At 36.1% G+C, this 21053-nt stretch overlaps 1 pseudogene; it reads left to right on the forward strand.

Moving 5' to 3' along the window:
• The first annotated feature begins 1920 nt into the window (after positions 1 to 1920).
• LOC125911390 (GTP-binding nuclear protein Ran-like) lies at positions 1921 to 2698 on the forward strand (annotated as a pseudogene).
• Positions 2699 to 21053: the final 18355 nt, after the last annotated feature.

The raw sequence follows: 21053 nt of genomic DNA on the forward strand, positions 1-21053 counted from the left end.
TGTTATACCTTGTCCAGAAGGTTCCATAAAAGAAATTTATTTCAAGTCTCAGTTCCAGAAATACCTGTCTTCTCATTAACAGCAGGTTTAAATTTATCTTGCTAACGACATGATCTGTAATTTTATCTGGCTTTAAGTAAAATAGAGCTAAATGCGTGGTCCACCTCTGATAACTATGTAAGACCTATGGTGTGTATTTCTACCTGTGCTCTAGGAATCCCTGCTTTTGTTGTCTTCCTAATCTTACTTTTCCTTTAACTAATTTCTCAACTGTTTATCTTAATCATTTTCATGGTACCTATTATTTTAAGCAGATTCAACTCCTTTGTCAAACAAATAAGTATACATTAGTAATGTTTACACTATCAGACTTAATGTTTTTAAAGGAAACTTTGTTCCTGTTTTATCTATTTTTATCTAAATCCTTTAAGGATATGTGTGTATATACACGTGTGAATTTTAATACTCATTGAATTTTTACAGGAATAAAGTCACACTTAAAACTATTTTAATAGCATTTTCCTTATCGGCAATTTCTACTGAATTAGGCAACAAGAAAAATGTTAAAAGTCCTTTTCTTTTTCTTTTAGCTCAAAGACTCATAAGGATTTTTCAAGTAAATGTAAGAAATAAGATAAATAAAAAGATTTCTAAAGGGGATACAAATTAATAAACCATAAGAACTTTCACTAATCCAGTACAGAAAATTAGTTCTTAAGAAATCTCTTGGTAATCCACTTTCAAACCTCTCCAGTTTGTTCAATAATAATTTAAGTTTGCGTTGGTCCCAGAGTTAGTCACCTCTCTGTACCACGATTTCAGTGTTTAACTCATAATTAAGCACTTATAATGTTCGAGAATATACTTATCAAGGCATCAACACACTGCATAAGTTTTTTCTCTCTCAGATAAATATTATAAATGTGTCAGCATGAGCCACAGAGTTACACAATGCATTATGCATAGTGAGTTGGTCACCATGATCTTCACTCTGTTCTGCTTAGGAGATAAAGTCAAGATTATGTAAATTAAACCATTTTGTCATGTTTTGATTCCCTTACTCAGTTCTATATGCCTAAGAATGTAGTTACATCAGCAAAAGTAAAATCAAGGACAGATTTTGCTCTATGGATAGTATAACCATTCCTAAAAATATAAAGGTAATATTATTCCATGTATTTAGGAGAGCATGATATTTAAAGAGAAACTAATGGGGTGCCTGGGTGGCTCAGTCGGTTGGGAGTCCGACTTCAGCTCAAGTCATGATCTCACGGTCTGTGAGTTGGAGCCTCGCGTCGGGCTCTGGGCTGATGGCTCAGAGCCTGGAGCCTGCTTCCGATTCTGTGTCTCCCTTTCTCTCTGCCCCTCCCCCGTTCATGCTCTGTCTCTCTCTGTCTCAAAAATAAATAAACTCAATAAACTCTGTCTAAATAAATAAATAAATAAATAATTTTAACAAAAAATAAAGAGTAACTAATGTAAGTAATATGCTAGAGCTTACAGCATTGTAAAGAGAGAAGCACTTTTAGATGTGATTTAATTTGACCCCCTTATTTTGTAGATGATGTTGTTAGCCAAATGCTAGGTGGTTTTCTCTAAGTCACAAAGCATTAGAATTAGGCTAGAACTCAGGTCCTCTGATGGCCCAAATCTACAGGTAAATTATCAATCCCTCTTTGAGAAAAATGCTTTTATAATGTTCTATACTGACTTTTAATCACAGAAAATATTATACAATCACATTTATGTTTTTTCAAAACAAATATTACTATAAATATTCAACATTCTTTAGCCATAAAGAAAATAAACTTACAACTTCTTGGAACAGTGGTTTGTATTTGAATCATTTTTCTCACCTAATTGGTGGCCCTTATGAACTTTCCATCATAAGAACTTCAACAGGTCAAATTATACTGGGAGGTAAGAGAAGGGTGGGAATTAATTACCAAAAACAAAAAAAAACAAAAAAAACACTCAAAGAAATATTAACTATGGCTCAGATGGGCAGGAAATGCTTCTGGAAGCAACATCACAATGGCTGCCCAAGGAGAACTCTAAGTCCAGTTCAAACTTGTATTGGTTGGTGATGGTAGTACTGGAAAAACTACATTTATGAAATATCATCTGACTGATGAATTGGAGAAGTATGTAGCTAACTTGGGTGTTGAGGCCCATCTCCTTGTGTTCCATTCCAAATGAGGACCTACTGAGTTCAATGTATGGGATACGGTTGGTCAGGAGAAATTTGGTGTGCTGAGAGATGGCTATTACACCTAAGCCCAGTGTGCCATTATAATATATGATGTAACAGCACGGGTCACTTACAAGAATGTGCATAACTGACATAGAGATCTGGTACAAGTATGTGTAAATATCCCCACTGTGCTGTGTGACAAAGTGAACAGTCAGGACAGTAAAGTTAAGGCCAAATCCATTGCCTTCCGCCAAAAGAACCTTCAGTACTATGACATTTCTGCCAAAAGTAACTACAACTTTGAAAAGCCCTTCCTGTGTCTTGCCAGAAAACTATTTGGAGACCCTAACTTGGAGGCTGTCTGGACCCAGCTTTGGCAGCACAGTATGAGCATGATCTAGTGTTGTTCAGACAGCTACTCTCCCAGATGAGGATGATGACCTGTGTGAAAGTGCAGCTGGAGCCCATCATCAGAAATCTAGCTTTACAGGCACTGTCCTGTGATGTCAGTGGTACAGCATGCTAGCCACTTTATTACCAAGCTGAACAGAACAGGTGCTTAATCTTTGGGATGCCGATGGAGATGAATGGGTTTCAGAGTGAATGTGGCAGTTTGAAAAGTATCTTCATCACTGGGTGTTGTATGGAAACCAATTTGACAGTAAATTTCATATATTAAAAAATAAAAAAAATAAAAAAAAATAAAAAAAAAAAAGAAAAGTATCTTCATTTTGGGGGCCTGCATATTTAGCCATTTTGAAATGCAGCCATTTCCTTACTAAGTTTCATATATTAGTCTGCTATAGTCACGTCACAATATCCACTGGTGAAATCTTGTTTGTTACTGTCATTCCCACTACTTTACTTTTAAAATCAGGATAAATTTGTATTTTAAATTAAAATGAAAAAGAAAGAATCACCTTTGTAGGGAATTCCTTTCCTTTTCAATGGTGTGCACCTTCATTTTTTTTTTTATTAGAGGCATATCCTTTATAAAGTTTTGCTAGATACTAGTATGAACTACATAAAACAAAGATACTAGTATTAACTGAACAGGAAGACACTTGGTAGCAAAATGACAGGAAAAAACAACCAAAATTAATTGAACAAAACTAGGAATGTTTTGATTCATGTAACTTGAAAGTCTAGGGGTATTTTCAGGCATGTCTGGATACAGAGAATAAAATGATGACACAGGACTCTCTGGCTTTCGCCCTTATGTGTTCTACACTGCTGTGCCTTAAATTCTCAACTCCTCTCCACACAATGGAAAGATGACTGCCTATATATCTCAACTTATGTATCATCCTAACACCGACCCCAGCAGGACAGGTGGAGAGTGCTTTCTTTCCAATGGTTCCAACAAAAGTCCTAGAATTTAGTCTCCAGGGCTCTGACTGAATCACCTTCTCACACCTGAATTAATCATTGGGATATGATGTTTTGATTGTTCAAGCCTGGGTCACACAGCCACAGGATTTGAATCTATCTCACTCAAAACACAGAGAATACATCTGGGGAAATAATAATTTGCCAGAAGAGGTGAAAATGAATGCTGGGCATGCCAAAAAATGGCAGGTGTCCTTCAGTGCACTTGTGAAGCAGAGAGAGAAGTTTAGGACCTCTTTCCGTTATCTTCCAGTTTATCCCTAGAAGTAGCTGTTATGAACTATTTTCTAGTACATGGACAGGAGCACAATCAAATAATGGGTAGAATCACTATGTGGCACTAAGCTTTATATAGACAAGGTCATCTCTCCAAATCCCTGACTCTTTCTGCCCATGGGACAGAAATAGTAAGTGGCAGATCTGCTTTCAAAGTCGAGGAAGACCCAAATTTCTCAGGATTTGTCATAATATTTCTCTATTCCGTTTCTCTTGTACTACCTTAAATCATAGTGGTGAGAGCTAAGCAAAGGTTTTGACGTGTAGCGGAGGGGGAATTTGGAAAAACAGAGAGTAATCTTTTTTATAAACTTACGACCTAAGTTTTTTACACCTAACTAGTTTAAGAAAAAACAGTGCTCCATGTGATCCAGCCCCATCTTGGATATACTGCTACCAACTCTCCAACCTCTCCCTTTAATAGGATTTTATTTTCATACCCTTTTCCATTTGACTCTGCCCTGCCTTCCTCTTGGGGTGTAGTATGCTCCCCTGTCATTCCAACTTGGGGTTTTACTTGGGGTTTAACTATATGATGTGCTCTGACTAGTGCTATGTAAGTTGAATATAATGTGTGCCTCAACTGATTAGAGGCTTTAGACCAGTTTGCGTGGTTTGGCTTGTGCTTTTGTCGTTCTGCCATCTGTCATCAAAAGATCTTGCCTGGGTCTCAGAATGAAAGATCTGTGGGGCAGATATGAAGCTGACTTGATGAATGAAGAACAGCCACCCCAGCCACCTCCCAGACCTGTGATGTCTCTCATCATAAATCAGTGGGATAACTGGGCTCTTAGGCAGATTTTCAGGCAAAAATCACTAAAACAACATATTACACAACTGCATAAAACACAATGCCTTGTGAGACAAACTCTCTTTCTTAGAGACAACTCTAAGAAAACTGTTATTTTAAAACATTAGAGTCATGACTTACATGGCCTACATGGTCAGGGTACTGGTATGGTATTAAAGGAAAAACATTAAGTCTATAAGCCAAAGTAGGATCACATTAACTATGGATCTTTATTTGCATATGCCAACAGTTTGAGGGTGATATATTAATCAATGAAAGGATTTTAATAATGTCCTCTCTCTTTTCATCTTCTTTCATTGCATCATACAGCTGACCTCACACATCTCATACCAAATAGTCTTCCCTGCAAACCTGCAAACCCATATACCTCATCCTAATCTAATTCATTTAATCCTATACAAAACTTTTTTTTCAAACAGGATTTCCCTGGAGAACAAGGTAGAAGATTTTAGATCAAAACAGAATTCTGTCATTGGCAGTGAGAGAAAACTGCCAGATTTTCCCAAATGCTTTCCTTGGGAAGGGCATGGAAAGAAGTGCCTGATCACAGCCAGTATTTGGGCATATTTGCTCTCCCAATTCTGTTCATGTCAGTTAGGAAATGTCATCTTAATTTTAAAAATTTCAAGTTAGGGCTCCTGGGTAGCTCAGTCAGTTAAGCATCTGACTTCGGCTCAAGTCATGATCTCACAGCTCGAGAGTTCGATTCCCTCATCAGGGTCTTTGCTGTCAGCACAGAGCCTTCTTCAGATCCTCTGTCCCCTCTCTCCCTGCACTCCCCCACCTACACTATCTTTCTCTCTCAAAAATAAATAAACGTTCAAAAAATACAATACAAAACAATTTTAAGTTATTATTTTTGTTTGTATGTTCCTGTTTTTTTTTAATTTTTAATTACAGAAAGAAATATTTTATATTTTAACAAAGTGAACACCGCAAAGTTGTAAAAAGTAAATGTTAACAATCTTAATTTCCCTCCTCCAATCTATTTCTGAATATTTTTGCATCAGTGTCCAATGGTGACTGTTCTTTGAAAGGCTTATCTACATAAACATACCATAATTTGCTACTTTTTTATACAATGAACTCTATTATACACTTTCATCTAAGATATGCCCTCTTTCCACATATCATACATGAATGACATCTCTTCATGTAAATAAGCTTAATCTAATGTTCATTAAATCTAATTAAATCTAGTTTACATGAAAACTAACTGCATAATGTGCCATGTTATATTTATCAAAAATTCTTCAACCAATCTTTCTTAATTCATATTTAGTTTATCTCTAGGTTTTTTGTTTTGTTTTGTTTTACCATCACATGGCAAAGCTAAGTCAATGAGTAAGGATGTATAATCTTGCAGGGAAGAGAGACCAATGATTTAATTCAATTATACCATGGTCTTTTATAATATGTGCATATGTGTGTTCTGTTTTGATCTTTGATCTTCTTTTGTTCTTTGCCTTTATTGTTTCTGAACTTCCTGAATGTCCCAACAAACTTCTGGGAACAAATGAATCCATGCTGTCCATCTGCCAGGAATATTGTGCAGAATAGGCAACCACTTTGTGGTACAAATTTAAAGAATGTAGAGAGACTCGATTATCACTTCAGATTCCTCTTAAATTGCTTGCTGATACCTGACATTTGTCTTAAAGTAATTGCAGATATCACAGAGAGCTAACACACTAAAGTCTCATTAGACTTTTACATATTATTTTTAATACTTTTGTCAAATCCTGCAAGAGAGTTAAGTTTTTTTATGTGGCAAAATCAAACAAATTAAGTAGCAATCTTAAAAATACATATATATTCATCTGGGGCGTCTGGGTGGCTCAGTCGATTAAGTGACCAACTCTTGAGTTCAGCTCAGGTCATGATCTCATGGGTAGTGAGATGGAGTGCTGCGTTGGGCTCCAGGCTGACAGTGCAGAGCCTGTTAGGGATATTCTTTCTCCCTCTCTCTCTGCCCATCCTCTACTTGTTCTCCCTCCCTCTCTCTCTCTCTCAAAATAAAAAAATAATCTTACAAATATTAATCTAATGAGAATTAAAAAATGTATAGAAAAGAAGATTGAGTACACTAAAGACAAACTTCATCTAAACTACAACTTGATGGAAGGAAAGACCTAACCAGATGACTTTGTGTTGAAGATACTTTGGAAATCAGATACAGTTTGACATGTTGTATCAACCAAGGGCCTAAGGTAATTGTGAAATTCGAATCATGTTTTATCCTTCAGCATGATATTAGATGGCAGAATTTCTAAAGCAAAGTAGAGTGTAATTTAATCTTTAAGATGCATTCAAATTTCATGGTTGACCGAGTCAACTTCTGTGGGATTTTTTTCCCAGATGCAGGACACTGGGGATTACCACTTTCTTTTCCAAGAGTAATAAGAAAGTAGTGAAATGTAGCAAAAAACAGAATGTCTGAGTTCTGCTAGACCCTAGGTAAATTTCAAAACCACCATTCTCTATCTAGTTGCCCTAAAACAAATCCTAGTAACAAATGTAAAATCGTTCTTTGCATCATAAGGTGCTTAACAAATGTAAGAGGTTACCATTAACTATACTAAGAACATTCCTATTTTTAAAATAAAGTAAAAAACCTTTAAATGTGAAGAATCCCTAATTTTCTGCAAAAGACTAGCTTGGAGAACTCTTTACCTTCTTTTTAAATTTTTTTTTAATGTTTATTTATTTTGAGAGAGAGAGAGAAAGAGAGAGAAGAAGAAGAAGAAGAAGGAGGAGGAGGAGGAGGAGGAGGAGGAGGAGGAGGAGGGGCAGAGAGAGAGACACACACACACACACAGAATCTGAAGCAGTCTCCAGGCTCTGAGCTGTCGGAACAGAGCTTGATGCAGGGCTCAGGGCTCAAACTCACTAACTGTGAGATCGTGACCTGAGCCAAAGTCAGATGCTTAACCAGCTGAGCCACCCAGGCACCCCACTCCTTAGCTGTCCTAAACAAAAATATTAGCTTTCTGAATTTTTATATTCTTTATGACTAGGTTTTCCTAGAGCCTGGAAGTGCCATTGCAGAAAGATCTAAGTGAAACTGGCTAAGTAACACTTTCCTTCCACATCCAGTCAGAAAGCCTTATAATTGCTTTTATAATTGTACACTTATCTTTCTGAATCGAGCTTTATTTTTTTCAGAGACATTTCCTTAATCTTAAAAAATGATCTCTTAAAGGCACTGGGCACTACTGTGGCAGCTGATACTGTGAAATACACCTGTTTGAAGTAAAGTCGAACGTGTGACATGCTCCAGGATTTTATGCCAAATTACTCACCAAAAGTTACAGTAAGGAATAAAATGGAACATGATAAAAGAAAGAAAATTAAGAAGATATTTCCTAATGATTCCCATAGGATTATCAAACATCAAGCAAAATTAATACGACTCTATAATTTTACAAGGTATTAACTAAAAGAGGATACTGTAGGGCAACCCAATGGGGTGGAGGCCAGTGATGGTGATGTGGGCAGTGAAAGAATTTACCCAAGATAGAACAAAGGAGATAGAAGTTTATTGAGTCCACTTGAAGGGAGCAATGGGTAGCAGGACAGCACAGGGGAGGCTATCTGCCAGGAGACAGTGAGTGGGGGGCTATAGTTAAGGGAGAAGGTGAGGAGGTATGGGAACATATGGAATTTTCCTTTTTTGGTAAGTTAGGGATTATGGATCTTTTGAGCTGGGTCACCTAATGGGCCTGTTTGTATTCAGCTAGGGGGCAGGGGGTCACTGTGGGCCCCTCTCATCACTCAGGTTTCCACTGTTCAAGTTGTTGGCCTAAAAGCAGCCTCTACAGATATATTTGTTATTAAAAGGGCCAATGAATTATTAACTTACAAAGACCAATTAGAAAGTCATCATTAAATAGAATAGGGTAAATTTTAGAATATATATATATTTTTTTAATTTTTTTTTAACGTTTATTTATTTTTGAGACAGAGCGAGATCGTGACCTGAACCGAAGTCAGACGCTCAACCGACTGAGCCACCCAGGCGCCCTAGAATATTTTTTTAACTGGCATAACTATATTATTGAATGCATTGGAATCAACAGCATTCAAGGACAACAACTTGACCCTTTTATATCACTGCTCATTAAACTACCTCCACCAAATTATTTTTTCTGGTAGTAAAAATCCAGTCTGGTCTAATACCAAGGTTTTCATTTTTCGTTTACTTATAAGCTTTCTTATTCTCTCTGCTTGGGCCTGTGTTAGGTTGGGAAATCTTCAGTATAGGAAGGGCCATGATTGAAATGGATTTCCATTGTTTCCCCACTTTGTTCTTCTCACCCTTCTTCCTGATTCATTTTGCTGACTTTTGGGTTAGAGTGAGGGAAAAAACAGCAACATGAAAGTCAATTAGTGTCTCTGGTCCTTTTATTTTGTCATATGTAAAACAAATAAAAAAAGTTATATTTCACCCCCTGAATAATTATAACTTTTAACTCTTTAAAGTCTATTTATTTTGAGAGAGACAGCACTCCAGCAGAGGAAGAGCAGAGAGAGAGAGTGAGAGAGAATTCCAAGCAGGCCCCTCACTGCCAGCATGGAGCCCGATGTGGGGGATCGAACTCACTAACTGTGAGATTATGACCGGAGATGAAATCAAGAGTCAGACGCTTAACCCACTGAGCCACCCAGGCACCCCAACTCTTCCTTCCCTCTTTTATTCAAACAAAAATAAAGATTCCAGAGAAGGAGGAGAAAAGCCAAACACAAATTTCATTTATCTGGCATTTTTTTGTAGGTCCTGGCATGACAGCAGTCTTCAGACTACTGAATGTATGTGTGTCATATATTCTGGCCTTACAGTCTCCTGTCTAGCAAATTGGTTTTAATAAATATTCAGAGATTAGGACTTCACAGATCAGCTGAAATAAATGTGAAATAAGTCACACATAGCTACAACCCCTGTTTCTCGCCCAATGGTTATCACCAAAAATAGCTTACTATATGTATCTGCCAGGTACTATTCTATCTAGTTCACTGTTGTGTGAACAAGAGAGAACAAGATTCCTGACCTCACCAAACTTAAGTTCTAGAGTGGTAACAGACAATAAATAATAAATGTAATAGAGAAAAACAAACAACACAAATCAGGCCAAAGAGGATTCAGCCTATGCAGTGGGTGGGGGTAGGGGTTAGTTAACATGTTGCAATTTTAAATAGGGTGGTCAAAGTCTGCCTCTCTGAGAAAGCAGGACCTGAACAAAGACCAGAAGCAGGCGAGGGAGCCAGCAGAAGAAAGAGGGAACATTCTATGCACAACTCCTGCAGTAGGAACTTATTTGAGGAGGAACAAGAGGGCCTGAATGCTTGCCCTTGCCCCACAGAGATTACAAGGGAAGTGGTCCATGCTGTGTTCCTAAAGCTAAAGTGGAAGTGTGGTGGCACATCAGGCGGGGTTTCTGCACTTATCGTAAACGTCTGTCTTTTCACTCATGTGGAATGGAGAAGCAGTTCAGACTTTAAATGAGGTAAATTGGGCAACATGATTTACAATTTTAAAAACTCACTCTGGCTACTGTGTTGAGAAAAGACTGGGTGCGGGGAAGGAACATGAATCAGAGTTGACTAAATTATACTGTGGTAGCAGGCAACGCTAAGATTTCAGAGGCCTGAAAAGCAAAGAAAAAATAAGGTGTTTGTTTTGTTTTTTTTTCTCTCACTAACATCGCATAGCCATTGTGGGTCATCTGTGCCTCTGTTCCATGTTGTCTTTTCTATGATCGAACAGTTGCTATCTGGGACAATGCCAGTCTCACGCCAAAGGAAAAAAGAGACCGGCTGGACCAGGACTTGGTTCTTAAAGTTTCTGTGCAAAAGTGTCTTGGGTTACTTCTGTTGACATTTCAATATGTCACAGCAAGTCATGGGGTCAGGTCTGACATCAAAAGACCAGATCTATAATCCTCCCACAGGTAGGGGCAAGTCCTCAAGAAAGGCATGCAAATATTTGGAATAATAATACAATTCTCCAAAATAGGGGAGAGAAAAGAAGGGAGATTTTTTAAAAGGTTATTGCAGAACTCTATGCAAGAGATGATAATGACTAGTTCCATATTAATTGCATCTCCATCAGTGGAATCTTGAGATTGCCAAAGGTATTAAACTGAAAGGAGCTAGGGAGGTGGCCAAGAAGAGAGGCTCATATAAGAAAAAAAGTGGCAAAGAGGTATATAATAGGATAAAAGCAAAGATCAAGAAGTAAGTGGAGTGAATTCAGTGAGAGAAAAACTAGTAAAAACACAACACAAATCATAGAGATAGTACAGATATTATTACATCTAAGCATTTAAAAAATATAATTTAGTTTCATGACTACTTCAGGCTGAAATACCTCGGTGGGGGGGGGGGAAGATCCCAAATAAACTTAAATTCTGGAGAAGAGACTTTGATGACCCAAGTATTACTTTTTGTAAATCTATCTGGCCTTTTATTTCAGATGGAATAGTTTGTTAATAGCATGCCAATTTTCCCTCCTTTATTTAATTTGCTCTGTTAACTTTACAGCAGGATCTCTCTGTTAAATCAAGTATTTCACTATCGTTTAGTCAACTAGATGTTGTTGAGTATGAGTAAAAAGGTGATAAAATTCAACCGCTAATTCTATTCCTACTGTTCCTACCTCTTTCCTTTGTAGACTCTTTGGACAATAGTGAAACCCAAAGCTTAATGTAATTAGGTCCCTCCTTTCATCAGCCCGAATTGCCTTATTCATTTATGTTTATTCCTTATATCTACAAAGAAATATGCTAAATGCTAGGAATGCTAATATAAAAAGAACTACCTCTGTGAGATTCTTACAGTGCACAGGTAAAGATGAATGAGATTTAAGGTAAACGTTATTTTGGAGGAATATGCGATATACAAAGATAACAGACAAAGGAGAATCAAACTCCACATGAAGATGCTTCAGAAAGAACAGATGCTTTTGATGAATCTGGGTTTTTCATTCAAAAACAGGTGACAGTGAAAGTTCACGCACAAGAAAAATCATACAAAAAAATGTGATAAAGTGAGAAATATTTGCGTAACAAATAAATGGAATGAAAAATAACATATAAAGTGAAATTTTTATATATGCAATCATGTCACATGCAATGACAGTTTTGTTTTGTTTTTTCATTTTCTTCAAATTATAAACTTTTTTATTCCTTTGTCATGCCTCATTTTACTGATTGGGAACTCTAGGACAAACTAGATGGAATACATGATAATAGGTATCATTGTTTCAAGATTTTCTTAAATATATTTTTATTCACAGTTTTAATTTTTGTTTTTGGTTTGTTGGAATCATAATCAGATACTATGGCCTATAAGAGCTCTTCTGTAACAGTGAGCAAGTAAAGTGAATGATGGACAACAGAGTGCAGAAAGGAAAAACATGACACCTAAAAAGGAGTCTGCTATTTACAAAGGGAGTCCCTGGAACTGGTAACTCAGTCTTAAGGATCTTAGGGCACTGGTGGTTACAGTTACAGCAGAAAGGTCATACTGGAGGTACATCCCATCCCCTGAAAATACATCAAAACATAACAGCTATGTGTGTGACTTGAAAGAGATGTCCTAATAAACTGTAAAATTGCAGGGCCAAATAAATCTCTGCCTAGGATCTCCATTTTCAATTTTAGACCCAACCCTTTTCTCACACTACCAACAAGCAGATCATTACTACTGACATCTCAATACCTATTTTCAGCTGGAATGAATCAGCAGGAATAAGGAAAATAGCAAATGCAGCCAAGTGCATACATTCTTATATACTGATAAATCTGTGGATGCAATTCCTCAAATTTGAGTAAAAGATTATGAAATTTAAACTATAATATGTATTACCAGGTTGTCTTCCAAAAAAGGTGATAGCAATTCACATTCTGACCTGAAATAGACTGTTTTTTCTTATGTCTGTCTGTCACTAACTTTGCAGATAAAATGTTATCTCATTTTGATTTTAATTTGAATTTCCCTGAGTACTATGATGCTGATATTTTTATATACTTATTGCTTACATGCTTTTTCTACTCTATGAATTATCTATTTACATCTCTTTCCTATGTTTATATTGAAACCTATGTCTCTTTAACAACAATTATATAACACATCTTTGTTTATTAAAGATATTAACCTGCCTTGTGACTTTCCTTGGTTGACTTTATCAAGCCTTTGCTATTTTTCTTTTAATAAGTAGTCAAATAAACATATCTCACGTATGTCTTCTGAGTGTGCAGATATTCTTAAGATTTGATGATGTGAGAGACTGTAGGGTTTATGTAGAGCAAATATATGTATGACACATCCACACTTTATTTGGATATTAAATGCCATGTTCCACTGAGGAGATGTTTGAGAAATGTTTGAGGATGTGAGAAAGGTTGACAAAGGTCGGGAGTATCATCGGTGGTAGCCTCTTATTTCTTAGTCATTTCAGAAGTATAATCATAAAGTTGCCAAAAAAATGAGACCTCTCCTGAGCTCTAGTTTAATGAACACAAGGAAATGTTTGCCAGTTAAAATAACAGGAAAAAAAAAAGTAATATATACACCTTTACTAAAAGTTGAAACCTGTTTTTAAAAATCGCTGCAGGGAAATATAAAGTAAATAAAAAGCTAATGTAAAATAAGCTCACTGAGGCATACAGCTATGCTTAGTCTATTCAATTAATGAGGGATTTATGAGGGCTAAAGGAGCAAAAAGACAAAAAGATTAATTGGTTACTATACCCACTGGCAGTCAAATATAACATAGATATATTCATTCAATTAATGGTTTTAGCACTTACGGGGGAGAAAAAATACCCTGTTTCTTAATATATATGTTTGCAACAGAAAACCTCAGTATCTGGTTAATCAATCATTAGATGCAAAGGATAAAAACAAACCAAAATTGCATTAGTTTTCCTTTGCTGCATAACACATTACCACAAACTTGGTTTTAACTTGAGTTAAAACAACATACACTTCTTATCAGTTTCTGTGGGTCAAGAGTCATGATTTAAACAGGTCTTCTGCTTAAGATTTACAAAGCTGCAATTAGATACTTTCCAGGGCTGGGTTCTCATCAGAGGCTGGACAGAGGAAGTTGCTTCCAGACTCCCTTGGAGTATTGGCAAAATTCATTTCCTTGCAGATATACAGAAAGTTGTTTTTTCAAAGCCAGCAACAGAAATAACCCCAGCAATACAGGTACAACTTCATGTAACCACCTACATGTTATCAGCGCATGCGACTGGTTAGAATCACAGGTTCTGTGCACACTGAAGGGGAGTTGATGAACAAAAGCACGAATACCAGAAGGCAGGGTTTATAGGTGCTACCTTGAAGTCTGAGCCCCAAAAACCAAAGTTCACAGTGGTTGGAATTCTCTTGAGTATGATATGCAAGGCTTACTTAAGTCTGTATTTTTCCAAAATCAAAAATGGGGTGCCTGGGTGGCTCAGTCGGTTAAGCCTCAGACTTTGGCTCAGGACATGATCTCACAGATCATGGCTTTGAACCCTGCATTGGGCTCTCTGCTGTCAGTGCAGAGCCTGCTTCAGATCCTCTGTCCCCTCTCTCTCTGCTCCTCCCCCCACTCACACTCTATCTCTCACTCTCAAAAATAAATAAACATTAAAAATTAAATCAAAAATAAATTGATTTAATGATTTTAAAATACTTCATTCCATCACTAAAAAAGGCTTAAGGTAAACTCATAATTTACATTACAAAGTAGTCAATCAAATACACCTAAGTACACAACATTATGGAGAAAAGAGTGGAATAGGAGCCAAAATTTAACTTTGGCTCAGTCACTTACTAGATATATTTACTTAGGATATGTTCATGAACTTCTAGGGACTTCAATTTCTTTATAAAACGGAGTGATGTTAAACTTACAAGTTTCTTCGGTCAATTAGATAAAATAGTTGTTAAGTACACTGAATAACTCTGATGCATAAGAGTCATTCAGCAAAGCACAAGTCACTAGTATAATCACAGTATTTAAACTCCATAGTATACATAATACCTTTGTGACATGAGATTTTTTAAGGAGTTTAACAACCCCTTTTTCTGAGGAAAATATAATTTTCATACATTTAATATATTTTCTGAGGAAAATATAAAGTCTCATTTCCTCCAATAGATAGACACCAAGCGTTTCTGAATGAGTTTAAGAGTGGTCTCAACCTATATAGTACGTGCAGTGGCATTAAATATGCAAATTCCTAGACAGTATCTCCAAAGATGGAACAGACTTGACATTTTAAATAAGGCCTCCTTACTTGGAAAACTGAATTTTTATATGGAAAAAAATTTTAGGAACCACTAATTTACTGTTAAACAATAGGAATAAAAGTACATACTCGTCTTCAAGATCTAGGGAGTTAGGACATAAATATTATTGATTCTGACTCTGATCCCTCTTCTAATAACCAACCAACTATTCTGATCACCAATTCCAGTGTGTGTGTCCAGGGGGAGAGAGGGTTTTCCCACACCATTAAGCAATTTTTGAATACCAGCAGGGTATCTACAATTCAACCCAATTCCAACACTATCTGCCTGGAGACGGCATCAGGTCTCATGGGTTAAGGGCTCAGTCTCACAAGAACGGCCCCGTATGTCCCACTTCAGATGCCAATTGCAAGTCCACGTTGTCACCTGCACTTGTGACCACCTGGCTATAGAGCAGAGGTTCCAAAGACCCCCTCCTTGGGTTTGATTAATTTGCTAAAGTGGAACAAAGAACTCAGAAAAATATTTTACTTTCAAGACAGTCTGTTATAAAAGGATATAACTCAGGAACAGCCAGATGGAAGAGATACATAGAACAAGATACAGAGAAAGGGAATGCAGTTCCTATGCCATTTCCAAGGGCACCACTCTCCCAGAATCTTCACATATTCACCAACCTGGAAGCTCTCCAAACCAGTGCTTTTACCATGATTGATTAAACCATGGCCATTGGTGACTGAACTCAATCTCCAGCCCCTCTCCTCTCCCAGCAGGTCTGGGGATGGGACTGGAAGTTCCAACCCTCTAACCATACATTGGCTCTACTGGCAACCAGCCCTCATGCTTAGATGGGATCCAAAAGTCACCTCATTAGCATAACAAAAACCTTTATTACTTCTCATCACTGGAAATTCCAATGGTTTTAGGACTCTGTGCCAGAAACAGGGACGAAGACTAAATATATATTTCTTAGTATAAATCACAATATCACGAATATAGAAGTCCCTTTTCATTGACTCATTTCCCTCCTTCTAATCTCAGGGACATTAAAATCAAATATCAACTAATATGCAGATGTGTATGAGTAAATGCTAGGAAATACAATTTAAGTAGCATTAAGAGACTTAGAGATGGGAGAGAACTTAATATCATTTAGGAAGATAGCTGGTTTCATTATACTTCAAAGGGGAAAAATTGTGGACACTACTTAAAGAATAAAACACTGAGTTAAAGATCAGCTGTGAGGAAAGATGGGGTTGTAGACTAAGGTTGAACTGACTACAATGAAGCTGTAATTAGAAAAATAATGAGTAATGACCTACAGGTGGCAGAATACATTCCACTGGTACACAATGCTTTTGATCAGGGAAGAGGTTTATTTTGCAAATAGTTTATCCTAATGAATTGAAAGACTGCTTAGGCCTAGCCAAGTATTCATATGCAACACAATCCTAATGAAATTAACTGTTTAAGGAAACAATACATCTATGAACCCTGAGGTTAAAGACAAACCTGAAAGGAATCAGAGTTTTTATTAGACAGAACCACTTCAGGAATCACCTTATGGTTGTGAAGAGAGGGAACAAAGTTGCAGAGAAAATCATTATAGAAATCAGGGATGACAATATATAATGCAGATAATAGAATGACCAAAAACAAAGATGTGTAATGTCATTGGTATATTTGTGGTAACAGCACAACCCAGTATAAAACTTTTAGCTGCTGAGACCGGAGAAAATGGCTAGATCAAGGTGATAGAGTGAAGGCAAGAGCTACATCAATTCAGTTATTTGTAAAGGTCAGAAAAATCCTACATTTTAGATTGTGAAGTCTGAAAATGAAAATAAAGAGAATGATATAATACGGCGTTTGGAAATGTTAAGGTTCACTCACAGGGGGATCAGCAAAGAATTAACATGTTTAGGGACTGAAAGCATTAATGTATTCAACTTTTAAAAAATCCTTTATTTTTTATATTATTCATGCAAAAAGTTAGGAAGGAAAATTAGAAACTATAATCAAGCCAGCATAGCATTGATCACCTGGCTTAAGTGAAACAGAAGTTTGAAAAGTTATTCTCAAATTAATCCATTTATATTTTCAAACCTTCTTGTAATACCTTTTATTCCCCCACTTTTGAAAAAAATGTAATTCTGGCCAAAGTGGAGTCTGGAATTGAGCTCTAGAGACTGTCTTAGTCTTCTAATAGCACTTTTCTGCCAAAGTCATATTTTTTGGAAAATCAAGAAGGAAATGAGTATTTCTACTATGCTATGTATCAGAGAATATTCTAGGTAACAAAGTATAACCTGATAGCTTTACTGTGATCCTTTCTCAGTGCACATAGTCTTTTTATTACACTAAATCAACTATTTATAGTCTTGAGTCAATGAAATAATAACAATGTACCATAATCCACTGCTAAGATTACTATGACCTAGAATTAGCTGACCCACTAGCATTACACAGAAATGATCAAGGTGGTAATTAGTAAAAGCAGTTTGATTCCTGATTAGTTACTTGATAATACTTCATTATGAAACAAAGAAAAATGAATTTGAATAAAATTCACACACTTTTTGGCAACTGCTAATTAATTTATTGTGTTTCCTATATGTATTTGGATCCTGTTTATTGACTACTCCCTATAAACTTCAGAAGTAATATGTTCTTATTTTTCGCTCAACTTTCTTCATGGCAAGAAACCACCTTGTGTGGCAATTATTTCTTATTATACTTGATTTTAAAGGTATGTAATTGCAGGCTGCATGCTGATTCCCATAAAATTGCATGGGGTAAAGTGGCAGAACAACCATGTAATTCCAAATGTTGCCCTCCCTAAGAAATTCTTTTATTTTTTGTCCTCTTTACTACCTTTATTATTATGATATATACATGGTAAAAACTTGTAAATAACTTAGAAAGTTTAGTAAATAGATACTATAGTATTCTAGTCTCATAATATCCACACATATTCAAACAAATGCTGAGTAATGTTCAAATTAGAACTACTATTTAGCAAATACATCCAACTTGTTTTAGCCCCAATCATGTACATTTTTCATAAAATCTTTAAATAATTTAGTATACTCAAAATAACCTGAATTACTATATTGATCCTAAAAGTATTTAAACCTTCAAAATTATTTTCTCTATCAATGAGATGGGTATCACAAATATACCACTTACATAAAAAATAATTATCATTAAACAGTAGTGTTTGTTTGTTTTTTGGGGTTCCTCCCTGCCAAGTCCCTGAGTTTGTGTGAGACCTTGAGAGAAGACAGTATGGCTACCATGTTCTACAGCTAGGTAGGCTGCTGAGTAACAACTGAAAATATAAATTATTTTAATCAAGCAAGTAAAGTTCATCTAAAATAAACTTCCCAGAGAAGGTCACAATAGGCTCACTTGTGCAGACACTCCTGACAACATCCTGCTGAGAGCAGAATCAGCCTCCAAAGAGTTCACTGGGTTTTTCAGAGATGGAGAAGAGTCAGATAAACACCACAGTAGGGATCTGTACAAGCATAAGAGATTTTAAAGGGAGTCATTGCTGAGAAACATGCTCTAATACTGTCTACTTGATTAAACCATTCAGCACTTTTCATTGTGCCTTGAGGCTTAAATATAATTGTATGCCATCACTGAAGCATCACAGTGGTATTTGATATTTGGAATGTTGTTCAAAAAGAATGCAACTGATAAGAATCATTTTAAGGCATTTGCATTCTCTTAAGAAATGCTTTCTCTCAGAGAGTCATTTTATAGCTAGATTTCATAAATGTAAATGAAACCATTCTAATGGGGGACTGTAGAAAATTATAAATGTATATATATCCACCTATCTGTAACAGCTGTTCACTTTGGCTTTACCTTTGTTATTTTCTATTTTTTTCTACATTATTGTCATACAATCTTTGTCCTTTCTGAGTTCACACTGTTCCTTTCAACTTCACTGACAGTTATTTTTTTCCCTTGAGAGCAATCAATGTTTACCATACCTGGCTACACCTTGTGTCTTCCACTGATAAACAATGACTTAAACGCCAATGTCAAGCAATGTCATTCAACACATCTGTTTCATTAATGCAAATCGTGATGGCAATCTGAACCCTCCCCTCTGATTTCTTATTACGTAACTACAGAAGCAAATTAAAAGGAACATACCATGAGCATATAAATGATGTGCCCCTACCACAACATCAGTGAACAAAGAACATTTTTTAGAAGTGTCCCTGCTAATTTACCTCTACTGATGACTATAGTTAATAATAATATATTGCAGATTTCAAAGTCACTAAAAAGTATTCACAATTTGCTTTAAAATTTAAATATTATACTTTTAATACTCTGTAGATAATATGACTAATAAAAGAATGTAACTTTATGTGTAAAATAACTTTTAATCTCAAATATTTACTGTATTTGATTTTGGTAAAGTCTGACGGTCTAATCTGTTTTTGGGGGTTGGAATTTGAAAAAGCAGCACCTAAAACTCAACTAGGCATCAGTAAATGGGAATCCGAGGGATTTGGGGGTTGTTTTCTTTACACATGGATAAGCCACTTTACAGTCCAAGAGTGGAGAACGAGATGAAATTGAAAACATAGAACAATGTTTCATAGCTTTCTTCAGCTTTCACCATTATTCTTCACCTCTTTCAAATTTAAGTCCCTGTATGAGGAAACATAGTCAATAGAGTTTTGCGGCACAAGGTACCTAAAATCATTCATCCCTCTGTACCTGAATGATTCTCTGTGGTAGAGGATGTCTTGTTCGGGTATTTACATGCCCTAACTCAAAAAGTGGAGATGTCTGGGGTATGTATATATCAAAAAAGAGTCATTTTAAAATTTAGGCCCAAAGTTCAAGCTAAAGAATAGAATAATCTCCCAACTGAAAAATAGGCTCAGCTCTTTTATTGTCACTGTTGTTATAACAGATCTATTACCATATAATTGTTCATTTTTTTCTAATCTTCTTAAAAATTCTCAAGAATTTTTTCTGACTACTAGCCAATAATGTCAGTTATGAAATAATGAATCCATTCAGAACATAGAATTTAAATCTAATGAGAGCATGATATCGGTATATTGGTATGGATGGGCAGTACAAAGTTCTGCTTAATCACAAGGAAAACAATTTTGGATATTTAATGTTTCCAATAGTTTTTCAGTACAGTAGATGCTATTACCATTGAGCACTAATGATACATTAATGTGGAAAGGCATGGCCCTCATAGTTCCCATTTAAGTAAAAGCCAGGCTGCCAGATCATTTCTAGTGCCCACAAAAGGAATACATCATGTCCTCAAACACCATCTCAGTCAGACTTCTGGCAATAAGGTGATTACAAGAATAGCAGCTTCCCAACCCGTTTCTTTGTATCACTTCCGAGAGAGGAATTCTTATCTTGATAATCATCTTACATCTTTTGATGTAGGTTAAAAAGGAAATGGAATATTTTATTCCTCAAATGTGACCTCGAATATTTCTTCAAGTTTCAGATTTTCACAGTGAGCTCAAACTGATAGCAGTATTGTCCTGAAGTTGGTAGTTGCTAGGAAATACCATGTATTTCACAGATAGATATACAGATGTATATATTGCAAGAAATTGCCCATGGGGTTCTCCAGCTTGAATGCACTGGCTTTTATACAAGCTTATATTACTTTTACATGAAAGTATTACTATTCATGCATTCACTTTAGAAATAGCGAAAACAAATCGAGTGAAATCAAAGTCTTGTTCTGTACCTTCTTAGTTTTGAATCATGTGGTACACAACATTCCTAGATTCCTCTGTGCTTAACCCATATTTAGGGAACTCAGCTACCTTCTGAAAATCAGAAAAAAAAATTGATTTATGTTGCAATTTCCTCCAGGAGCTTGAAACAGATTTTCTTGTATGTTACTTTATCAATTTATAAAGTGAATAAATCTAACACTAAAAGTAGATTTTGATCAGGTGTCAGTTGTAAAGATTATGAGACAACCAAGACTTACAGAAAGTTTAGACACAGTTTCATCTAAAAACGGGAGTAGATGATCCTTTCTGTTCCCTATGGTCTTCTAGTCTCAATTCAATGTGTGTGTGTGTGTGTGTGTGTGTGTGTGTGTGTGTGCACGCACGTGTC

The sequence above is a fragment of the Panthera uncia genome (genome assembly GCF_023721935.1).
Source record: "Panthera uncia isolate 11264 chromosome C1 unlocalized genomic scaffold, Puncia_PCG_1.0 HiC_scaffold_3, whole genome shotgun sequence".
NCBI classification, from domain to species: Eukaryota; Metazoa; Chordata; class Mammalia; order Carnivora; family Felidae; genus Panthera; species Panthera uncia.